Source organism: Zonotrichia albicollis, chromosome 8 (assembly GCF_047830755.1).
Source record: "Zonotrichia albicollis isolate bZonAlb1 chromosome 8, bZonAlb1.hap1, whole genome shotgun sequence".
Lineage (NCBI taxonomy): Eukaryota > Metazoa > Chordata > Aves > Passeriformes > Passerellidae > Zonotrichia > Zonotrichia albicollis.
The window spans coordinates 22237686-22247451 of record NC_133826.1 but is presented as its reverse complement, the minus strand read 5'-3'; positions in this window follow the sequence as shown (position 1 = coordinate 22247451).

Below are 9766 nucleotides of genomic sequence, written 5' to 3'. Positions count from 1 at the left end.
TTGATTTTTTTAACAACATTTAGATTTTTTTAGAGACAGTCCTGCACATAGTGCTCTGACCTGACAAAGGGCACTAGACAACCCAAATTTTTTCAAAGATACAGAACTGTCTCCTGCATTAAGAAAGCAAACATGTTGAAAGGGAAGCATTATCTGAGAAAGAAAAAAGGAAACATTTCAGACAAGGCTTGAGAGAACACAAGACAAAGGTAGGTTTTCAGTATTGTTACAAGTGAGAAATGTCTTGGGGGTCTTTCTAGTGGATACATATCCATGTCTAGACACAGCACTTCTTTGCTTTCCTGGTCTTGAAAAAGAAGTAAAATTGTTCAGTCCTAGCACATCTCCCTCAGAATTATTCACCAGAGAAATGGCTCACAGGACCAGGTCAAGTGACAGAAGGATGACACTGCAGCCCCCTGCAATTGGTGAAATATTCTCTCTCTGATTTTGTGGGCTTGGAGCCAGGAGCTGAATGAACATGGAGATTAAATTACACTCTTGTCTCTAAAGAAAGCATAACCTTCAGAATGAGACAGAATATATGGGACAGCAATGCTGCTCTGTGCTTTGGACTTCATCCTTCAGAGCTGCTAATCCAAGCACCTGGCACATGCATTAAATTGACTTCAAAATATTTCTTCCTCCTTCAGCCAAATGCAGGACACAAATTATACTACTGGAATTTCCAGAAGCTACTACAGTGTCAGAGACTTTATTCAGTTATTCTGCAATGTTGAACAATTCTTTTGCGCTTCTCACTTGACACAGACTTATCTCGACACATACCTATACACATATCCTTGTCTTGCCTTCAGATAACCAGTACTTTCATATTTATTTAAGTCATTCAAACCCACAGGAAGCAACTCTCCGTGCTTCCACGTTCTAGCAAAGGCAGTTGTCATAATTTTTGTTCTGATGCTCCTTTACCGTAAAACATTTCTCTGGAGTAGGTTTTATGTTAGAAGTTTGTACATTTGTATGGTTTATTTTTTTTTCTTTTCATAGCTTTGGACAAAAACCTCACAACTGTAGTGCTTGATGCATCTAAGTGTACAGATTATTTTGCCAGCTTCTCTTGCAGTATCTAGAAAAACAAATCTATGATAATCACTGAATTCCTGGCTTGCATGTTACTGTAAGGTGTTCCCCTCTGCAGATTGATTTTATCACAACAAACTATACAAAATATAGACAATTCTAATTTAACTAATATGATTAATATTATAAATGATAGGTTTTTTTAGCTGTACTCCTTTCTGGCTCAAGCTTGCCTCTCCTTTTTGGAAATAGGATTGTGAAAAAGCATCCTTTGAAATTTCTGGTATTTGCTTCTGCTAGGAACAGAGGGCTAGACTGAAGGTCAGCTCTGGCTTGACAAAAATCAGTGTTATTTTCTAGTTTGCTCTCTTTTCAAATTAGGCGTTAACAGAGAATAAAAATGCTGTTAATTATTTCACTGCAAGATAATGAAAGTCTTCCCTTTTGCACCTCAGTTGCACACTTCAGAAAGGATTTTTGAGGCAGAACAGATATATAGCATTTTGCATCTGTGAGAATGCTGCCTATAGCAAATAAATAATAAGGGAAAGAACAAGCTAAGAAATGGTTATCAAGTTGTAAGTATAAGCAGTCACTGGGAGAGATGTTGTAGTTTTTTATTTACACCCTAGGAATTCTTATTTCACCATTTTCTTTGAGGAATTTGGACATTCCACAGAGTAAATGCTCAAGTAGCTTGCTTTGCCACATACTCCTTGATTCTAGAACTGAGATGCAATAGAGAACATGAAACAAGAATTTTTCAGGAATTATTATCTAGCAAAAAAAAAAAAAAAAGTAAACAACGTTGCCTAATGTCCTGAATCAGTAAAATCAAATGCATCCTCAGGAAAGCCGAAAGCACTGACTACTACTCTATCTTCGATAGACAGACATGCAGGCTTGTGATTTGTGTTTGGCTCCTAGATGATAATTACCTTTACCAAACAAATACCTACCCCATCACTGTAAGGAGCCCTGCATGTAATGTCAGCAGGGAGAGCTGAGAGCAGTTCAGAAAGTAACCAAGCACCTTGGAGGTGAATATTTTAATGTGCCAAGAAACTTGCATTGTTACTCCTTGGGCTGCAGCCACAAGTGTTAACAATGCCTCTTATTTACTTTTCTGACTGTCCAGCATAATATTTTTTACTTTTAAAGAAAGAGTGGGCTACAGAAAATTAAGTTAAATGGACACTTAAAAGTACATGAATGAGACTGCGTGCCTTTTATGTCCCTGCTGGCCCTTTTGATATAAAATGCTACGGCTTCGAGACTCAATCAGTCTTACAGACTGATATTATTGCTTTCTCTCTGCTTTATAAATGGAAGATGCCTTTTCTCTTATATATGAAACTACACAGACAAGCTGTAACTACATTAGCTGAATTAATTACCTACCCCATTTTGTCAAAATATTTCTTACTAATCAAACCCTTGAGAAGGATATGGGTTTTTTTTAATCTGGCTGGGATAAATTAAGAAGTTTGTTCATTATGATCTACTAGAAATAGTTTATCTGTCCAGAATTGTTCTGCACGTACGTTAATGTTAGAATTGGCTGGAATTAATCAATTTTTGCTCTTTTTAACCCATAACAAAGCACTAACATGACAGCAACTACATAGTAGTCAGTGGCTCAAAACACTAATTGTAACTACTTCTGTTGTTGTGGATGGATCAAAATTGAGAAGCTCTTCAAGCCACAATTTATCTCTAAAATAGTACCATTAAAAGACTATACAATTTGTAGTGCTCAGACCTTTTTAAAATAACATCCAAATTCTGAGATCTTTTTATCCCCTTGTATTATAACACCAACAAATTAAAACTAGTGAGCTTAAAAGTATGTTTGTGTTCTTGAATCTATTAAAACTGTTTAAATTAATCATTATTTCCAACATGGACTGCTGAATTCTGGTGAAATCTGGAACTTTCAGATTAAATTTTCTTTATTTCATTTGGATCTGCTGAAACAAAAACTCAGTTTTATAATAGCCTATTGCACTTTCAGATCTTTAGAAAAACTCAAAAATGAAGTAGTGAATGGATAGCATCTGTAAAGAAACAACCTAATGAAGTAAGAGTTTTACAGAAGTAAGAGTAAAGTGCAGGCTTTTTTTCTTTATTTCCTAAGAGAAGTAACAGGGATACCCATTCCATGTAACTCATCTTAGCACTAATGGGCACCAGAACCCTCACAGGAAAAGCTAATTTAATAAACTTCCTAATTCCAACTTGCATCTATATGCTATGATCCTGGTAGTGAAAATATTTATGCTTGCCTTTAATTTTCTTGTCCTATGTGATACCACTGTATCACACAGGACATGTATTTAAATGGGATTATTTGCAGTACTGGATTTAACTAGAGGTATGAAATAACAGTTTAGTGTATAATTTATACCAACTCTGTTTCTATCTTAACGATTCAAAAGATTTTCAGCTATGTCAGTAGAATACCAGTGAAATACCCCTACAACTTCTGAATTTTGACTTGTTTGTGGTCAGTTGCTTACATTTGCTCAGGAATTAGCATTAGAAGGAATCAAAGCAGATGGATTAATGGTCAAGAATACAAACGGTCAAAGGATGAAACTATAATCTGAATGTTTTGCAAATATGTCACTGCCATATATGAAATGCATTCTGCACATATGTTATTAGTTTCCTGACTGGCATGGAATGAAAAGGCCTACTTTTGGTATTTCAGGTTACAACAGATGTTATTTCTTCCGTGCTTCCAAATTATGATACTTAATATTCAGCACAACTTTAAAGTAGCTATATGAGAGGCAGAGATAGCAATACAGCCTGCCCAGATTTTGGAGTTTACTGCCAGTATATAAATACAAAGCACCAGGGTTTTTAGTTTGTGTTTGAACCATGAAGAGGATAAGCAAGAACCAGCTTTTAGAAAGCAGCAGGAAAAGAAACCCAAACTGTTTCAAACTGAAGCCTATGATATTTCTAGGGGTTTTTTGAACCTCATTTCCTTGCTCACAGGTGAAAGTGGTTTCTTGCTCACAGGTGAAAGTGGTTTCTTGCTCGCAGGTGAGAGTAGTTTCCCTTTAGGTAAAAAGGCAAGCCATAGCCCGAGCAGGAAAGTGAAGCAGGGTCCACCAATGTCTTCCCAACCATGCTGTGTAACCCCAGCTCTGTGCCCGGCATGCAGTCCCACGCAGTTAGCTCAGCAGGACAGCGGTTTGTCCCGAGCACAAATCCCCGCTGCGGTGGCTGCCTGCGGGTGCAGAGGCTGCGCTGGAACTCAGGCTGGTGCCACATCGCTGCTCCCTGCTCCTGCTGCCAGGTGTCACAGCCTGGGCTGCCGTCCCCTCCCCGGCTAATGGGCCCTGTGTCCTAGGCTGGGGCTTCAAATGGAGTGCTAATGGCAGTCCTGTTCAGAGGAGTGTCTGCACACCTCCAGAAAGCTGCTCTTCTACCTCCCGAGGAGCACTGTGTGGAAAACTGACTGGTTACCAGTGGCAGAAGGCAAAAAGGTATGGGTGTATTATACAGTATTCTTTTGTCTTGTTCTGCTTGCACTGTGCTGTGCACAGATGGAATTCAGAATGGGTGGTTTGGGTCCTCTACAGACTTAAGTCTGTCCTGAATTCAGGGTGAGTTTGATTGCCTATTATTAAAGTTGAAAATGAGGAATAGCAGTACTAGGCTGAACAGGTAAATGTACCTGTGTGCTCGACAGAGGGAGGTGCTATATGCTGTGTATTTAAATGCAAACAACAGCATGCGATGAACTGAAAGGTTCATGGCTCAGCTCCTTAGAACACAGTATTGTCTAGTGTGTAAATTCTTCAGTGGAAGTTAGAAGTTACTACTTATTACTAGTTTAGCAACTTTCAAGATGAGCAGACCTGTGGGCTCCAAACTGCAGCCTCTGTGATGCTCATTCATGTGCCCTGATTTTACACTGCCCCTTGTTTGAATGGGAAATAGGATCATGGGTGAGAATTTGCCATCACACACATGGAGCAGGTGATCAGAATTCATCAATGTCATTTGCAGCTACCCTCAGGTTCAGCAGCCTGTCAAAGGGAATGTAGCAGGCATTAACCTGGTCTTTGTCTGATGCTCAACAGCATGGAGTGGTGGCTGGGGGATGTGGGCATTGCTGTGCTACTGCTGCAACACATTTGTTTACTAGTGAAAGTGAAATCCAGTGTACAGTAACGAGAAAAAGCAAGTCAAAATTCCTTAAAAATGCTTAATATGGTGACAAATGTAACACATGTAAAACATTATTATTTTACTGTTATATGTTTTGTTTCTTGTGACTTGATATTGCACTCTTGTTTCCTAAGGGACTTGTTTACATGACCAGAATATGCCTTATGTGGACTTTGCAGTAAATAAGGGTGGGAGGGTGGTACACAGGTATGACCTGCGCACCCTGTCTAATAGCATCTTCTTTGCTCAGAGATGTTTTACTGCAACCCTGAGTGTTGAAACACCTTTTCTTATTTTAATTCTGTCTGTAATTGTACCATTTCAGTTAAGTTTTGCCCAAATTCACACTGGAATTGTGAACAGGATCAAAGTCTGTGGTGTAATTAAACTAATCCTGCTCACAAGAATTCAATCTCTTTTCTGAACGCTACTTCTCATATATACAAAATGAGCTTGCTTGTATATGCTCACATCATCTGTTTCCCATTATGCATGCTTTGAGACCTATATATGAGGAAACATTAAGTAAAATATTTTTATTAGACATTTTAAAGTGCATAAGAAAATGGAGAGAGTAGTGAGCATGTAGGGCAGTAGGTTAAGTGAGCTTGCTGTACCCAAGGCAGCATTTGCACCCTGTCTCGGATGGTGAGACAGTGGGGCTGCACAATTTCAGATTTTTCCTGCAATGACTGCAGCCAGCTCCAGGGTAATAGGTTAAACTTGGCTTTTGTAACCAAAGTGGACAGATTCGCTCTGGAGCCTGAACATTGCACCCTGTGACTCTCAGCTATTCTCTCTGAAGGTTTGCTTTCTCTACAAGTCTTCCTGAAGACACTGTTGATGGCTGTATCTACAAAATGACTGTGCAAATGTGGGCTGGTATCCTTATAAAAATGCTGCTTCATGGCTGGTATTAAAATAGTAAGGTTGGTATGGGGTTGTGCTTGGATTGTTAGACTTATTTTCAATATAATTCTACAATTTGGTCTTTTTGGATAGCAAATCTATTATTGCTCACATTTCTAGGCAATTGCTTGAGGATGCTGGTGTTTGGAGCAACCATAAGGGCATTTTGTGCTCTTCTTCATGTTTCACAGTCCTATAAATATGGCTGTATTTTTCTGTGCTCTATTAGGAGGAGTTCTCATTTTTAATGCCAGTAGGATTTTTGGATGTAGCAAAAATACTGTAGTTTTTTGTACCCCAATTTTCAGAAATACCTGTCTTGTATTGCCATGTGAAAAATAAATCAAACTGCCAAAGTTTGGCTGAACTGCAGGAGACCAGAGCGTAAGAAATATCATAGTGGAGAATGCAGGCAGTCAGAATGATGTACCATAATCTGTACTTGTTAATTAAACAATCACAGCTAGAGGTGACATTAGAACTTTACCTGATTATCAGCAACAGCGTATTTACAAGTAAGAATTATGCCTTCAAATAGCTTTTTAAAAATGGCAAAATTGTTTTAACAAATGTGCTGCTGCACTGGCAGCTAAGCTGCTGCTCCCTGTGGTTTTGTACTTTATACATCCTCCTTTAAAATATGGCCAAAGGCTTTTCCTTACTGCTGATTAGTATCTCCAGAGTTCTCCACTCACTTAGGGGCTGTCTCTCAGTAAGTGCTGGCAATACCTCATAGTTTTTTCTCTCTTCTGTTTTGGTTCAACTGTGCAGACCAAATAGCAATAGCAAAACTGAAGTGATACAGTTTTAAATTAATTCTGTTTCTAAGGATCTAATCTTGTAAAGTAGTAGATGATTTCTGCAAAAGTCAACATTACTCAATACTTTCCTTATCTCTTTTTATTTTTTGTTTCTTTTTCCCCAAACACAGGATTGGAAATCTGCTAATTTGTCAGCTAATACCTGGTCAGCATGTTATTTTACAAAATCTGTGTATTATGATTTTAAGTCTTTCTGGGGACAAAAATAATCTGGTGTCTGTCTTCTGCTTTTAAATGCAAATTTAATAAGGAATTTAAATTTAGAGGAAAATAGAGGTTCTATCTCTGTTAGTCTTCAGGCAGCAGCATTATACTACTACTAATTGTGGTGGCACAGGAAGCAGTCATTTCATACAACTGAAGGAGTACATCTGAGCATACAACCACCCTTCATTAGCACCTTTCTAATTATTTCAGTGCCTGTAGGTCAGCATATTTTGCATTGCTCCATTAGAGGTGATGGGCACATATTGTAGACAATGATCTGTGGCTTTATAAACAAAACAATTTCAGTTCTTTATCAACCTGCTATAAATAGGAAACACAGCACAGTTGACCAGGAGAGGAAAAACTGCATCTCCCATTTCTTCATCCTTGAGAACTAAAGCCTCTCTGCCACTAGAGGGTGAGACAACTACAAACCAAACACTTAAGCCTTACTCTTTCCTATAGAAGGTACAAATACAGAAAGTTAACATGCAGAGAAGACCTTGATTATTTGTATTGAGAGGAGAAGGGAGCATGCCGTAGGCACAGCACACACTCTTATACTTAAATCCAGAGCTGTGAAGAAATATGGGAAGTTTGTGATACTTAACAACAGTGGAACAAAACTCACGATCTAAACAATAGATTTTTGGACCTTGGGGAGGCATAGTTATAAAAACAGGTTTGGATCTTCATATAAGTACCAAATCAAGCTGTTCTGCTTCAGAAAGAACTATTTTTGGCTTAAAGTGACTTCCTTTTAGTGAAAAAAGGTCGAGCTGCATTTGATCTATACTATCTATACTGAAGATTTTACTTGCTTTCTTGAAGATTTTTGGCTTCTCTAGTATTTATTTCTTTTTACTGCAAAACAGCCTGATGTCATTGCCCTGGAGTACCTTTCAGAAATGCAGATAAATTGTTCAGTGTAGTTTAGTATGTCTCTGCACCTAGTCCTGACGAAAAGCACTAATTCCTACTAACATGTCCAATGTTTATAGACTTAATGTTTTACAAATAAGTCATTTTTTGATGCTTGCACAGTCTCTTAGAAGATTGTTTTTTCTGAAGACTTCTTTAAGTCACAAAGAAAAGATGCCATTTACATTTCAATTTTAAAAAGCTACTCAGATTAGGGATTTAACAAATCAATACACTGTTTCTTCAGGAACAATATTTCCCAATTTAAAACAAAAATCAAGTCCCACAGGGAACTGTAACATCAAGTATTTCTTTCTTTTTGATCTCACAAAGCTCTCTGAAGAATTCTGTCATTAAATATGTTTTGACAATGCCTGCTGCCTTGTTACTCTGTTGTTCCTTCAGCAATCTGAAGGTCCCAACTCATCTTTCCTTTTTTCCTGAAGAAAGACTTTGAGTTTAGTATTTAGTAAAAATACTAAACGGTGTGTATAGGGTCAGAAGAAACAAAGGCATGTGTCACTGAGTGGTGGTAGAAGAAGAGGCAAAAGAGAAGAAAACATTAACTATCATAAACAGTTCTACACTATTGCCTGAGAGACTTCAGTAACTTCTTCAGCTTCTGTGAATCATTGTGGCGAGAATTAGAGTGAAATTTTGAGGTTCTACTCTAGGTAGGAAAGGGCAGCATTAATCTTTGTTTAGGAATTACAGTTTTCTGCTACAGAGTGATCAGAATTTTGTTGAAAGTGCTTTGTATTTATCAGCATCATTTTAATTTTAGGGAAATTAACATCTTAGTTTGAAGTTGCATGCAGGACTTACATTTTCTGGCCTGAAAACTCTTCATGCCCAGGCTTAGCTGCATAGTCAGATTTTGCTGCCTGCTTACTTAAAACATAGAACAAGTCCTTATTGAACCTTGTTGAAACAAACAGGGCTTAGGAACACATTGGTTTCTATTTAACATTACCTTAATTCTGCTATTAATATTAATTTACTCTTGATTCTTGTATAATATTCACATAACTTCAGGGAATCTGTGGAATGATTTACCCTTTTTAAAAATAAGGGATTAGTAGAGCAATGAATGCTTACTGTTGTTTTTTTTTGTTTGTTGGTTTTTGTTGCTGTTGGGAGGGCTTTTTTTGTTTTGTTTTTTAGGATTTTAACTCAAAGGAAGGAAATTATGAAATGCTCTCATGCTGACATTAAAAATCCCTGGCCCCCTTCTACGGGCTCTTTTCTTTTAGTGTCCTAAATACCATAGGAGCAATAGAGCGTTTACAGTTGGAGGCAATGGTTGCTTTCTTCATTTCATTCAGAAGATGATATTTTGAGCTCTATCAAATAATTTTAACCTTCAAGCCTATCCAAAAGCTTTCCTGGGAGGCACAAAGAAAAATGCACAGAACAGTCATCTAGAATATTGTGTTGCTATTCTGAATGGAAAGTATGAAGTGCTGAAAGCACAAGATTTTTTTTTTCTTATTAAATTACTAGCATATTTAGCACAGTTCCTTATTCTACTTTGTCTTCAGCATCTTTCTGCTTGATGATTTCTCTAGGATTTGCAGCTATCCAAACAGCTTTCATTAATTCAACACATACCATCTTTTTCTGGACAACACAACATAGTTTTTATGGTTGAGAAATCTGGATGTCTGTCCAGCTTT